Source organism: Triticum aestivum, chromosome 6B, assembly GCF_018294505.1.
Source record: "Triticum aestivum cultivar Chinese Spring chromosome 6B, IWGSC CS RefSeq v2.1, whole genome shotgun sequence".
In the NCBI taxonomy this organism is placed as follows: Eukaryota; Viridiplantae; Streptophyta; class Magnoliopsida; order Poales; family Poaceae; genus Triticum; species Triticum aestivum.
This window is the reverse complement of record NC_057810.1, coordinates 708,631,107-708,647,109: the sequence shown is the minus strand read 5'-3', so window position 1 is coordinate 708,647,109 and position 16,003 is coordinate 708,631,107.

The following is a 16,003-nucleotide window of genomic DNA, read 5'->3' as shown; positions in this document are numbered from 1 at the left end:
GGTACTCTTTCGTATCTGCTCAACTTATTTATCGTAGCAAGAAAATAGATCGCCACTGCTTTACTCTGATTTCTTGTCTTGGTTGCGAAGTTGCCTTTGTCCGGTTTGCACCTTCAGATCCGCCATGGCACGCTCAACACTATACTCCCAATGCTTATGGTTTTCCCCTTTTATATTCCACACTAGTTAAATCACAGTAGACCAAATTTCAAAATTGGGTCAGTCGATTTTTCAGAGCTCGCCGGAGTTCGCCGGTGCGATCCAAGGGGCTCGGGTGGTTGTGGGGCCTCGCCGAGCGAAGAGAACTCGACGCGGGTGGGGGGTGGGGATGGCGGAGGAACACAGGCGGTGGGGGCCGATGGTCCGGCCGGCGGCCCGTGCAGTGTTCTGTATGGGAAGAATCACAGACGAGGAAGAAGAAGGGTTAGGAGACGTAGGATCTTCATCCAACCGCCTGAAATGGTCGAGAGATAGCTGGGAGTTGCATTCCTAATGTGCTCTGGTTCATCATGTGTGGGCACTGCGCAACCAACATTTTATTATCCAAAATGTGCTTGCTCTTCTTTACCATGTTCGATAGAGCTGTGACACAAAACGTAGGACCGACTCCAGCAGACTGTACCCATACTTCACTGGCCACACCACTAGCCCCACCACATAGGACCTGCACTCCAGCAAAAGGTATACCGATTTCATTTGCCATAGCACCAGCTGTACCACAGAAAAGTCCCACTCCAGCAAAAAGTATAGCAAGTCCACCGGCCGAAGACCTATCCCAACTGCAGAGACGGCTAATTCCTGCAGATTGGAACCCCATTCGATTTATTCCCAGTTTAAAAGACAACGCTTTCAATGTTGTTAGGGACTACGTGCATATATTCCCATCATGGGAAGATTATTGTGAAGACAAACACCATTTTCACATCTTCCTGTCCAACTTACGTGTAAGTGCTATTATTCATGGTTATTATTTTCCTATTTTCTGCTGATTGAACACATCAATGATTTACATTACATTGTTGTAACAAGGCCAAGGTCAATCTGGATAGTCATGACGAGGAAAGCTTGCTTGTGCTTTTCAAGGAAGCATTGCAGCAGTATCGGTGTTACCTGAGGAAATCACACTTTGGTGGCAAATCTATAAATGAATTTCCGGTGAAGTCTCTTGTGCTAAATTTAGAAGACAATGAATGGAAAAACATTTTTATGCACTGGTCTCGTTCCCAGGATGAGGTACTGTCTATGAAATCACATGACAATTTGAACTTCTACTTTTCTGCATGTGCCTTACGAATCTTGTTTGCAGGAAATCTGCTCGAAGAAGAATTCCGGTTTGAAAAGAATGACAAGATATCGCAAATATGCTGCCCGCTGCTTTGCTCTTGTTAGTACTTGTTGTCCTGTATCAATGTACTTGCATACATACCTGGTTCATTATGTGACAGCAGTATGCATGATAGCTTGCTTATCAATTGTTCGCTCCAAATTCTTCAGTATCCAATGCCAATGTTTTTTTAGCTCTGCATTGTTCTTGTAAGTACATGCTGTCCTCTATCAGTGTAATTATAATGACAGGTAGTTGTTCATGTACCATCACTCTGCAGCTTATTTTCCTTTGCCCTCCATTTTCTACACATTAGATCTATATTTACTCTTACCATAAGGTTATTACTGAAGAAGTTTAGCTGTGCATTGCTCTTGGCTGTACCTTTTGCCTGTATCGCTGCACTTACATTTATAGCTACTTGGTTATGTAGCATCACTCTTCATCTTATCTTAAATATTCTCCATTTTTTCGTATATTATCACATCTATATTTACTCTTAACAAAATGTAGAATAAAGGCAATGCTTATGAAGAAGATTCTGTGTTTAACTTCTTGAATTGCCCCCCCCCCATCAGCATGGACAAGGCCTTTATAGAGCCTGTCTTCACTAATAATGTAAGTTTGTCCATCTCAAGCCTTCAAACTTTGTTGTATATATTTGGTTAGGCATGACTGCAACAACTGTTTATTTTTGGTGTTTGCATCAAATTGCATGTTTAAAGTTTATTATGTACTCTCTCCGTTCCAAAATAGATGACCCAATTTTGTACTGAAGTTAGTATAAAGTTGGGTCATCTATTTTAGAATGGAGGGAGTAGTTCATAAACAAAAGTTTGTCCTTTCTCAATTTAAGTTTTCAGTTGTACAACCAAGTTCCTTATTCATACCATGTAAATTAAAGTATACAGAGCAAGTGATCTTCTTTTGCACTGCATGTATACTTCTATTCTTCATCCGTAATCCAGTGGTGTGGTGAACCTACCCACTACAGCACAATGTCATATTCTGCAATGTCTTAACTATGAAGAATGTCATATCATTCTACTACTTCCTCCGTCCGAAAATACTTGTCATTGAAATGGATGTATCTAAATGTATTTTAGTTCTAGACACATCCATTTTGATGACAAGTAATTCCGGACGGAGGGAGTATTATTTAAACCGTCTCTTTATTTGCCAATCTGAAATGGGATAAATTGAGAGCAGAGTAACCATTGATACTTATGAGTTCTTGATCTATAATCCAGTGGTGTCGTGAAGCTGCCAACTCCTTCACAATGTCATTTCCTGTCATGTCTTGACCTGAACAATACCATATTGTGTTAATGCAATTTTAAACTGTGTCACTTTATTCGTCAGTAAGAAATGTGATGAATTGTCAGCACTGATACTTTTATGTGCAAAACCTGTCATCTGTCTACTTGTTTATCTTTCAGAGTGAGGAAGATTAAGTGTTGAACAAGCACAGTCTCATCATCTTGCTCAGCTGCTTGCGCTGCAGCTCCCTAGCAAGGCTAACCTTTCTTGAACTCTATTGAAGTGCTGTCGGTTTTGTATATTATTTTGTCGGCGTGTTTATTTGCACTGGTGGCGATCTTTGATGCCCAGTGTATGTAATCTGCTGTCTACTTGTGCTTTATTATCATAGTGGCGAACTTTGATGCCCAGTGGATGTAATATGTTGTAATTTCTTTATTGTATAGTCTAGGTTTTTTCTTATTAACGATGCTGTAGTTATTTTACTGTCTTCGCAGTAAACCGGCCAAACCTTAAAATTACAGTACATAATCGGGCCGTCATGCAATCACGATGTAGGTTGGGCCTGAAACGTGCCGAACAGCTAACGGGCCGGCAGCAGCTCGAAATGAACTCCGGCCCATGATTGTGCGAATCAAATCACGGGCTTTTAACAGGCCAAAATTGTCTCGGTCCTTGTTTGGCCCAATCAGATATCGGCTGCGAGCAGGCCGGATGCAGACCGGGCCGTAGTTAGGCCCAACTATATGACGGGCATTTAATAGGCCGAAATTAATATAGGGCCGAAATGTTAAACGGGTCCTTAAGAGGCCAAAACTAATGTCTGGCCGAATTACTAAGTGGGCCTCTAGCAAGTGGGCCCAAAAGCATAGTGTCCAGTTGATGGGCCGAATCTGATATGGGCCATAATTGAGCCCATAGCCTCTTAAAGGGTCGTACCAGATCTGGGGCGTAATTTGGCCCACAACATGGTAGGCTTTTAACGGGCCGGATCTCATATGGGCCACTATTAGGCCCGGAACGTGGCAGGCCATTAATGGACCGGATCAAATATGGGCCGGCATTTGGCCCATAACATGACAGTGAGTTAATGGGCCGGCCTACTAGGGCCCTCAAATTCTTGTGGGCCTACAACTGGGCCGGCCCGTTAATGTCGGCGAAATCTCGTGGGCCTTTAGCCGGGCCGGCCCATTATGATCCGCAAGAATCTTGTGGGCCTTTACCTGGGCCGGCCCATTATGGCAAACAAAAATCTTGTGGGCCTTTACCTGGGCCGGCCCATTATGGCCCGCGAAATCTTGTGGGTCGTTAGCTGGGCCAGCCCATTATGGCCCGCAAAATATCGTGGGCCTTTAGCTGGGCCGGCCCATTATGGTCCGCAAAATCTTGTGGGCCTTTAGTTGGGCCGGCCCATTTAAACTTGATGGGCCGGTCCACGTGTCAACATATCATAGGCGCGTCTCGCCCATTGGATGAGTGACACCTGTGCCAGCGCGGACCTGACACGTGTCTCCTCCAGCCAATGATGATTTTACACGTGGAAAATCCCCATTGGTCGGGGCTGTTAAAGGGTTATCGGATCCAAAACCCGACCCGGTAGCTTAACGACGTTCCGTTACGGTGGATGCCACGTGTCGGTCACCCTTGACGAAAGCACTTCTGTGACGCGCGATTTATCGTCATGGAAGTGGACACTTCCATGATGATAATTTTGGTAATGTCATGGAACACTTCTACGACAGCACAGGTATGACTATCTTGATTCTATCATAAATTTGTCATGGATGTACATGCATGACAAAAAACGCGACCTACTGTGACAAACACGTATCATCACGGAAGTGTATTTTTTTTTGTAGTGATATGATGTTGGGCGACACACAAGATTCGACACTTGTGTGCCGTCCCAACATCATATGGTCCTACTAATTCAACCAGATCACTTGAATCCACACACTTTAATCTAATATATGTTCTTGCACAACCTTGAATTAACAACTCATCATCCGTAGTAATATAATAATAACTCATCATAATCATCCGTAGTCATATAACAACTCATCATCATGATCCTAGTCATAAAATAAATCATCATTCGTAGTCATACATATAATAACTCATCATCATTCTAGCACATGACAAGTAGTAGTGCCTCCTCATCATCATCTTAGTCATATAACAACTCATCATTCGTAGTCATGTAATCACTCACCATCAATATAGCACATGACAAGTTAATTAACCAACATTAACTAATGGTTATCGTCCTAGGTAATAACTCATCATCATTCGAGCACATCACAAGTTTTAGCAAGGACCTACTCCTCTCTCAAAGGTAAAATATTATAAAATAGGAGAGCCCCATCATCTCCATTATGGAGAACAGAGATCCACCAGTCTCCAATTCGTGGGTTGCGCACCATGTTGCCTCAAGGTAGTTCCATGTGCGCATTCATTACTTTCATCCATCTTTTGATTCTTATGTCTTCATCTCCTCGAGTAATCAAGTATGGTCTGCGGAAAGCCACCGGTACACTTGGTCGTAAACTAATAATATCCATCTCACGTTCGATATACATCAGATGAGGCACACAATCCTTCGGGAGCTTCTGTTGAAGAACATAATAGTAATGTACTTAGCAATGTAGTTTAGCGTAAGAAGAATGTATATAAAAGATGGATTACTGACACAATAGTAAAATATCTTACCATGCTATCTCCATGGATGTTACCATAGTTCAGCATGTGGACTAGCGGAATATATTGACCATAATTTTGGCTAATTTCATAATTGATCTTGAAAGTCTTAACATCATTAATAAATGACACCAGATTTTTTTCTCCTCCCAAGTTAGTTATGCGTCATAACTGTATTAGGTATTGTCTACTACCTTCCGTATATTCGTTGGAGAATGGAGATAAGTTGTTAATTATAAATAAAAAAAGTTTAATAGGGATGAATATTAACTATTTTTAAATAAACAATATAAATTACCTAATAAATTTGTTTGACAAACTTACATGAAGGTAGAATTGGAAGCATGTCCACATCCACCCAAATGTCGATATTATCCTCAATATCATCTTCACAAAGTATATCAAAGGTTATCTTCATATCCTCCTGAAATCTGTAGGCCTTGTATAGTGCTCTCCAATTTGAGGAACCAAAATGTGAGTGATTTATTTGCATTTTAGAGTTTAACCGCAAAAGTCAATTCATGTTGAGTCCTAAGGTGAGATATCTTTGTCTCCATACTCTCCCTATCTTTGAAACTAAGCTTAACCAAGACATACGGTCTTTCATGGCAGGGGATGCACTAGTCAGATTGTAAAAAAATGGAAATTACACGTTGAAGCAAAGAAGCACAAGTCATGCTTAATTACGAAAAAAATACTTGTCGTCGTTATGTACCGCAAAAACTTTGAAGGTCTCCTCCAGCTTCATGGTGAAGCACCTAACGTTATCCAGGTGAGGCCTGTTGTACATGTTGGGGAACGCAGTAATTTCAAAATTTTCCTATGCACACGCAAGATCATGGTGATGCATAGCAACGAGAGAGGAGAGTGTAGTCCACGTACCCTCGTAGACTGTAAGCGGAAGCGTTATGACAACGTGGTTGATGTAGACGTACGTCTTCACGATCCGGCCGATCCTAGTACCGAAAGTACGGCACCTCCGCGATCTGCACACGTTCGGCTCGGTGACGTCCCACAAACTCTCGATCCATCTGAGTGTCGAGGGAGAGCTTCGTCAGCACAATGGCATGATGACGGTGATGATGAAGCTACCGGCGTAGGGCTTCGCCTAAGCACTGCAACGATATGACCGAGGTGGATTATGGTGGAGGGGGGCACCTCATACGGCTAAGAGATCAATGATCAACTTGTGTGTTCTAGGGTGCCCCCTGCCCCCGTATATAAAGGAGCAAGGGGGGAGGCCTGCCGGCCCTAGGGTGTGCCAAGGAGGGGAGGAGTCCTCCTCCTAGTAGGACTAGGACTCCCCCTTTCCTAGTACAACTAGGAGGGGGAAGGGGAAAGGAAGGAGCGGGAGAGAGGAAGGGAAAGAGGGGGCGCCGCCCCCCTTCCTTGTCCAATTCGGACTCCTCAAGGGGGGCGTGGCCATCCATAAGGACCCCTCCTCTCTCTCACACGAGGCCCAAGTTGGCCCATTAGTTCCGTCGGGGGTTCCGATAACCCCCCGGCACTCCGATAATTATCCGGTGACCCTTGGAACTCATCCGGTGTCTGAATATAGTCATCTAATATATCAATCTTTATGTCTCAACCATTTCGAGACTCCTCGTCATATCCGTGATCACATCAGGGACTCCAAACTATCTTCGGTACATAAAAACACATAAACTCATAATACCGATCGTCACCAAACATTAAGCGTGCGGACCCTACGGGTTAGAGAACTATGTAGACATGACCGAGACACGTCTCTGGTCAATAACCAATAGAGGAACTTGGATGTTCATATTAGCTCCCACATATTCTACGAAGATCTTTATCGGTCAAACCGCATAACAACATACGTTGTTCCCTTTGTCATCGGTATGTTACTTTCCCGAGATTCGATCATCGGTATCTCAACATCTAGTTCAATCTCGTTACCGGCAAGCCTCTTTACTCGTTCTGTAATGCATCATCCCGCAACTAACTCGTTAGTCACATTGCTTGCAAGGCTTAAAGTGATGTGCATTACCGAGAGGGCCCAGAGATACCTCTCCGATACACGGAGTAACAAATCCTAATCTCGATCTATGCCAACTCAACAAACACCACCGGAGACACCTGTAGAGCATCTTTATAATCACCCAGTTACGTTGTGACGTTTGATAGCACACAAGGTGTTCCTCTGGTATTCGGGAGTTGCATAATCTCATAGTCTGAGGAACATGTATAAGTCATGAAGAAAGCAGTAGCAATGAAACTGTAACGATCATAATGCTGAGCTAACGAATGGGTCTTGTCCATCACATCATTCTCCTAATGATCTGATCCTGTTCATCAAATGACAACACATGTCTATAGTTAGGAAACATAACCATCTTTGATAAACGAGCTAGTCAAGTAGAGGCATACTAGGGACACCTTGTTTTGTCTATGTATTCACACATGTACTAAGTTTCCGGTTAATACAATTCTAGCATGAATAATAAACATTTATTATGAAATAAGGAAATAAATAATAACTTTATTATTGCCTCTAGGGCATATTTCCTTCAGTCTCCCACTTGCACTAGAGTCAATAATCTAGTTCACATCGCCATGTGATTTAACACCAATAGTTCACATCACCATGTGATTAACACCCATAGTTCACATCACCATGTGACCAACACTCAAAGGGTTTACTAGAGTCAGTAATCATAGTTCACATCGCCATGTGATTAACACCCAAAGAGTACTAAGGTGTGATCATGTTTTGCGTGTGAGAGAAGTTTAGTCAACGGGTCTGCCATACTCAGATCCATATGTATTTTGCAAATTTCTATGTCAACAATGCTCTGCACAGAGCTACTCTAGCTAATTGCTCCCACTTTCAATATGTATCCAGATTGAGACTTGGAGTCATCTGGATCAGTGTCAAAACTTGCATCGATGTAACTCTTTACGACGAACCTTTTGTCACCTCCATAATCAAGAAACATATCCTTATTCCACTAAGGATAATTTTGACCGCTCTCCAATGATCTACTCATAGATCACTATTGTACTCCCTTGCCAAACTCAATGTAGGGTATACAATAGATCTGGTACACAACATGGCATACTTTACAGAACCTATGGCTGAGGCATAGGGAATGACTTTCATTCTCTTTCTATCTTCTGCCGTGGTCGGGCTTTGAGTCTTACTCAATTTCACAATTTGCAATACAGGCAAGAAATCCTTCTTTGACTGTTCCATTTTGAACTACTTCAAAAAAATTCAAGGTATGTACTCATTGAAAAAACTTATCAAGCGTCTTGATCTATCTCTATAGATCTTGATGCTCAATAAATAAGCAGCTTCATCGAGGTCTTTCTTTGAAAAACTCCTTTCAAACACTCCTTTTGTGCTTTCCAGAAAATTCTACATCATTTCCGGTCAACAATATGTCATTCACATATACTTATCAGAAAGGTTGTAGTGCTCCCACTCACTTACTTGTAAATACAGGCTTCATCGCAAGTCTGTATAAAACTATATGCTTTGATCAACTCATCAAAGCGTATATTCCAACTCTGAGAAGCTTTGCACCAGTCCATGGATGGATCGCTGGAGCTTGCACATTTTGTTAGGACCTCTAGGATTGACAAAACCTTCTTGTTACATCATATACAACTCTTCTTTAAGAAATCCATTAAGGAATGCAGTTTTGACATCCATTTGCCCGATTTCATAAAATGTGGCAATTGCTAACATGATTCGGACAGACTTAAGCATCGCTACGAGTGAGAAAATCTCTTCGTAGTCAACACCTTTGAACTTGTCGAAAACCTTTTACGACAATTCGAGATTTATAGATAGTAACACTACTATCAGCGTCCGTCTTCCTCTTGAAGATCCATTTATTCTCAATGGCTTGCTGATCAATGGACAATTCCACCAAAGTCCATACTTTGTTTTCATACATGGATCCTATCTCAGATTTCATGGCCTATTTTGCGGAATCTGGGCTCATCATCGCTTCCCCATAGTTCGTAGGTTCGTCATGGTCAAGTAACATGACCTCCAGAATAGGATTACCGTACCACTCTAGTGCGAATCTTATTGTGGTTGACCTACGAGGTTTGGTAGTAACTTGATCTGAAGTTTCATGATCATCATCATTAGCTTCCTCACTAATTGGTGTAGGAATCACTGGAACTGATTTCTGTGATGAACTACTTTTCAATTCGGGAGAAGGTGCAATTACCTCATCAAGTTCTACTTTCCTCCCACTCACTTCTTTCGAGAGAAACTCCTTCTCTAGAAAGGATCCACTCTTAGCAACAAAGATCTTGCCTTCGGATCTGTGATAGAAGGTGTACCCAACAGTCTCTTTTGGGTATCCTATGAGGACACATTTCTCCGATTTGGTTTCGACCTTATCAGGTTGAAGCTTTTTCACATAAGCATCGCAGCCTCAAACTTTGAGAAACGACAGCTTAGGTTTATTGCTAAACCACAGTTCATACGATGTCATCTCAATGGATTTAGATGGTGCCCTATTTAGCGTCAATGCAGCTGTCTCTAATGCATAGTCCCAAACATGATAGCGGTAAATCAGTAAGAGACATCATAGATCGCACCATATATCAAATAAAGTGTGGTTACGACGTTCGGACACACCATTACGCTTTCGGATGGCGTGAGTTGTGAAACTATTCCGCATTGTTTCAAATGAAGACCAAACTCGTAACTCAAATATTCTCCTCCACGATCAGATCATAGAAACTTTATTTTCTTGTTACGATGATTTTCTACTTCACTCTGAAATTCTTTGAACTTTTCAAATGTTTCAGACTTATATTCCATTAAGTAGATATTCCCATATCTGCTCAAATCATCTGTGAAGGTCAGAAAATAATGATACCCGTCGCTAGCCTCAACACTCATCGGACTGCATACATTAGTATGTATTATTTCCAATAAATCTGTTGCTCGCTCCATTGTTCCGGAGAACGGAGTCTTAGTCATCTTGCCCATGAGGCATGGTTCGCAAGCATCAAGTGATTCATAATCAAGTGACTCCAAAAGCCCATCAGCATGGAGTTTCTTCATGCGCTTTACACCAATATGACCTAAACGGCAGTGCCACAAATAAGTTGCACTATCTTTATTAACTTTGAATCTTTTGGCTTCAATATTATGAATATCTGTATCACTATGATCGAGATTCAATAAACCATTTATATTGAGTGTATGACTATAGAAGGTTTTATTCATTTAACAGAACAATAATTATTATTTGACTTAAATAAATAACCGTATTGAAATAAACATGATCCAATCATATTCATGCTCAACGCAAACACCAAATAACATTTATTTTAGGTTCAACACTAATCCCGAAGGTAAAGGGAGTGTGCGATGGTGATCTTATCAACCTTGGAATCACTTCCAACACACATCATCACCTCGCCCTTAACTAGTCTCTGTTTATTTTGCAACTCCCGTTTCGAGTTACTACTCTTAGCAACTGAACTAGTATCCAATACCGAGGGGTTGCTATAAACACTAGTAAAGTACACATCAATAACATGTATATCAAATATACCTTTGTTCACTTTGACATCCTTCTTATCCGCCACGTATCTAGGGAAGTTCCACTTCCAGTGACCATCTCCTTTGCAGTAGAAGCACTCAGTTTCAGGCTTGGGTCTAGCTTTGGGCTTCTTCACGGGAGTGACAACTTGTTTGTCATTCTTCTTGAAGTTCCCTTTCTATCCCTTTGCCCTTTTCTTGAAACTAGTGGTCTTGTTAACCATCAACATTTGATGCTTTTCTTGATTTCAACCTTTGCCGATTTTAGCATCACGAAGAGCTTGGGAATCGTTTTCGTCATTCCTTGCATATTATAGTTCATCACGAAGTTCCAATAACTTGGTGATAGTGACTAGAGAACTCTGTGAATCACTATTTTATCTGGAAGATTAACTCCCACTTGATTCAAGCAATTGTAGTACTCAGACAATCTGAGCACATGCTCACTGGTTGAGCTATTCTCCTCCATCTTGTAGGCAAAGTACTTGTCAGAGGTCTCAGACCTCTCGACTCGGCCATGAGTCTGAAATACCAATTTCAGCTCTTGGAACATCTCATATGCTCCATGGCGTTCAAAACGTTTTTTAAGTCCCGGTTCTAAGCCATAAAGCATGGTGCACTAAACTATCAAGTAGTTATCATACCGAGCTTTCCAAACATTCATAACGTCCGCATTTGCTCCTGCAATAGGTCCGTAACCTAGAGGTGCATCAAGGACACAATTCTTCTGTGCAGCAATGAGGATAATCCTTAGATCACGGATCCAATCCGCATCATTGCTACTAACATCTTTCAACTTATTTTTCTCTAGGAACATATCAAAAATAAACAAGGAGCTACATCGCAAGCTATTGATCTACAACATAGTTATGCAAATACTATCAGGACTAAGTTCATGATAAATTAAAGTTCAATTAATCATATTACTTAAAAATTCCCACTTAGATAGACATCCCTCTAGTCATCTAAATGATCATGTGATCCAAATTAACTAAACCATGTCCAATCATCACGTGAGATGGAGTAGTTTTCAATGGTGAACATCACTATGTTGATCATATCTACTATGTGATTCACGCTCGACCTTTCGGTCTCCAGTGTTCCGAGGCCGTACCTGCATATGCTAGGCTCGTCAAGTTTAACCCGAGTATTCTGCGTGTGCAAAACTAGCTTGCACCCGTTGTATGTGAACGTAGAGCTTATCACACCCGATCATCACGTGGTGTCTCGGCACGACGAACTTTCGCAACGGTGCATACTCAGGGAGAACACTTGTACGTTGAAATTTAGAAAGAGATCATCTTATAATGCTACCGCCGGACTAAACAAAATAAGATGCATAAAAGATAAACATCACATGCAATCAATATAAGTTATATGATATGGCTATCATCATCTTGTGCCTTTGATCTCCATCTCCAAAGAACCATCATGATCACCGTCGTCACCGGCAGGACACCTTGATCTCCATCGTAGCATCGTTGTCTTCTCAACAACTATTGCTTCTACGACTATCGCTACCGCTTAGTGATAAACTAAAGCAATTACATGGAAATATCATTTCATACAATAAAGCGACAACCATATGGCTCCAGACAGTTGCCGATAACTGTGTTACAAATATGATCATCTCATACAATAAAATTTAGCATCATGTCTTGACCATATCACATCACAACATGCCCTGCAAAAACAAGTTAGACATCCTCTACTTTGTTGTTGCAAGTTTTACGTGGCGACTACGGGCTGAGCAAGAACCGTTCTTACCTACCCATCAAAACCACAACGATTTTTCATCAAGTATGTGATGTTTTAACCTTCATCATGGACCAGGCGTAGCCACACTCGATTCGACTAAAGTTGGAGAAACTGACACCCGCCAGCCACCTGTGTGCGAAGCACGTCGGTAGAACCAGTCTCACTTAAGCGTACGCGTAATGTCGGTCCGGGCCGCTTCATCCAACAATACCACTGAATCAAAGTATGACATGCTGGTAAGCAGTATGACTATGATCGCCCACAACTCACTTGTGTTCTACTCGTGCATATAACATCTACACATAAACCTGGCTTGGATGCCACTGTTGGGGAACGCCGTAATTTCAAAAATTTCCTACGCACACGCAAAATCGTAAGCGGAAGCGTTATGACAACGCGGTTGATGTAGTCGTACGTCTTCACGATCCGACCGATCCTAGTACCAAAAGTACGGCACCTCCGCGATCTGCACATGTTTGGCTCGGTGACGTCCCACGAACTCTCGATCCAGCTGAGTGCCGAGGGAGCGCTTCGTCAGCACGACGGCGTGATGATGGTGATGATGAAGCTACTGGCGCAAGGCTTCGCCTAAGCACTGCAACGATATGACCGAGGTGGATTATGGTGGAGGGGGCACCACACACGGCTAAAAGATCAATGATCAACTTGTGTATTCTAGGGTGCCTCCCTGCCCCCGTATATAAAAGAGCAAGGGGGGAGGCCGGCCGTGAAGGAAATATTCCCTAGAGGCAATAATAAAGTTATTGTTTATTTCCTTATATCATGATAAATGTTTATTCATGCTAGAATTGTATTAACCGAAAACATAATACATGTGTGAATACATAGACAAACAGAGTGTCACTAGTATGCCTCTACGTCAGCTCGTTAATCAAAGATGGTTACGTTTCCTAACCATAGACAAAGAGTTGTCATTTGATTAACGGGATCACATCATTAGGAGAATGATGTGATTGACTTGACCCACTCCGTTAGCTTAGCACTTGATCATTTAGTATGTTGCTATTGCTTTCTTCATGACTTATACATGTTCCTATGACTATGAGATTATGCAACTCCCGTTTATCAGAGGAACACTTTGTGTGCTACCAAACGTTACAACGTAACTGGGTGGTTATAAAGGTGCTCTACAGGTGTCTCCGAAGGTACTTGTTGGGTTGGCGTATTTCGAGATTAGGATTTGTCACTCTGATTGTCGGAGAGGTATCTCTGGGACCACTCGGTAATGCACATAACTTAAGCCTGTCAAGCATTGCAACTAATGAGTTTGTTGCGGGATGATGTATTATGCAACGAGTAAAGAGACTTGCTGGTAACGAGATTGAACTAGGAATTGAGATACCGATGATAGAATCTCGGGCAAGTAACATACCGATGACAAAGGGAACAACATATGTTGTTATGCGGTTTGACCGATAAAGATCTTCGTGGAATATGTGGGAGGCAATATGAGCATCCAGGTTCCGCTATTGGTTATTGACCGGAGACGTGTCTCGGTCATGTCTACATAGTTCTCGAAGCCATAGGGTCCGCACGCTTAAAGTTTGATGACAGTTATATTATGAGATTATGTGTTTTGATGTACCGAAGGTAGTTCGGAGTCCCGGATGTGATCACAGACATGAGAGGAGTCTCGAAATGGTCGAGACGCAAAGATCGATATATTCACTACAAAAAAAGACACATCCGTGACATTTTGGGCCGAACGAAAAAAAATTCTGTCATACATATGACACTTCTATGACGATAATTGTGACAAAACTCGGTATCATCATAGATGTACTGGGCTCCTACTTCTATGCCAAAAAATCATGATAGAAACTGGGCTTTTCGTCCTGGGTGGGCCGGAGACGCAGCTGCATGACATTCTTTGGGTCGTCCATGACGGAAAAAACCATGGTAGAAGCAAGGGGGAGGAAAATTTCAGGGAGTTCACGGTTACGGTGGGAGGTCGGGGACGAGTGATGCGTGTGTCTCTCATACACGTACGCGCGTGTGTGCGAGGCATTGGCTCTAACTGAACCCGAGCGAGGCGTTGGGCTCTAATTGAACCCGAGCGATGGCACTGCAGGCTACGCGTTACTGAACCCGAGCGATCGATCGATGGCTGTTAACTGAACCCGATCGAGTGATTCCTTCGCTACTGCTGCTAACAGAAGCCGATCGATTGGATGAACAGTGAGTGTTGCGAGGGGGGGGGGTTGGATGAATAGTGAGCGGTGGCGTTGCCTCTGGATGATCAGGACCCCGTGGTGTGGTGGAGGGCTGGATGAACAGTAGACGATGGAGGGGTGCTCGTGGAGGGGTGGTTGAACAGGACCCCGTGGTGTGGAGGGCTGGATGAACAGACGGTGGAGGGGTGGTTGAACAGTAGCCGGTGGAGTAGCGCGGTGGAGGCTGGATGAACAGGAGCCCGTGGAGGCTGGAGGAGGTCGATGGTGGAGATGAACAGTATCCCGTGGAGTCCCGTTTTGCGGTACGCCTCACCCCTCCCGATGAACAGGATCCCCGTTTCGACCGTAGCGCTCCAACACAAGTCCGTTTCGTCCGTTTTGCGGTACGCCACACCCCTCCCGATCAACAGGACCCCCGTTTCGACCATAGGAGGTCTGTTTCCTCCGTTTTGCGGTACGCCACACCCCTCTCGATCAACAGGACCCCCGTTTCGACCGTAGGAGGTCCGTTTCCTCCGTTTTGCGATACGCCAGGCCCCTCCCGATCAAAAGGACCCCGTTCCTAACGTAGGAGGTCCGTTTCCTCCGTTGTGCGGTACGCCAGGCCTTGTTTCCATCGCATGTTCCGTCCAAACCCTCCGGATGAACACGACCACACATTCCGTTCCGACCCAGCCGGTTGGCTCCCACGCGTCCCGTTGCCTCCCGATGAAGACGACACATTCCGTTGCCTCCCCATGAACACGACGACGACGCTGTTTCTCCGTTCTGACCCAGCCATGTACACGAGCCCTGGCCGTACGTATCCGCGAGTAGGCGTTCGAGACCCTGCCCGTATGTACATACGTGGTCGTATTTTCTTTCTTGCACCCTCGCCGCGGTACGTACGTGTACATGCTACGTGCGCGCCTCTACTACGACACGTGTGCGCCTCTACAACGACCAGTATGTATGTACACGTTCGCGACCAGAATGACAATGCTACGTACGCTTCGACCAGGTGGGTCCCGACTGTCAGGCACTTCCTTGCATGCGAAAATGTAGCTGGTGGGTCCCAGCAGTCAGAGGGGCGAATCGTTATATTTTTTGCCCGGACGCACTTCCTTTGCGTGCGAAGATGTAGCTCGTGGGTCCCAGCAGTCAGGGGGGTGAATCGTTTTTTTTTCGGACGCACTTCCTTGCGTGCGAAGATGTAGCTGGTGGGTCCCAGCAGTCAGGGGGTGAATCGTT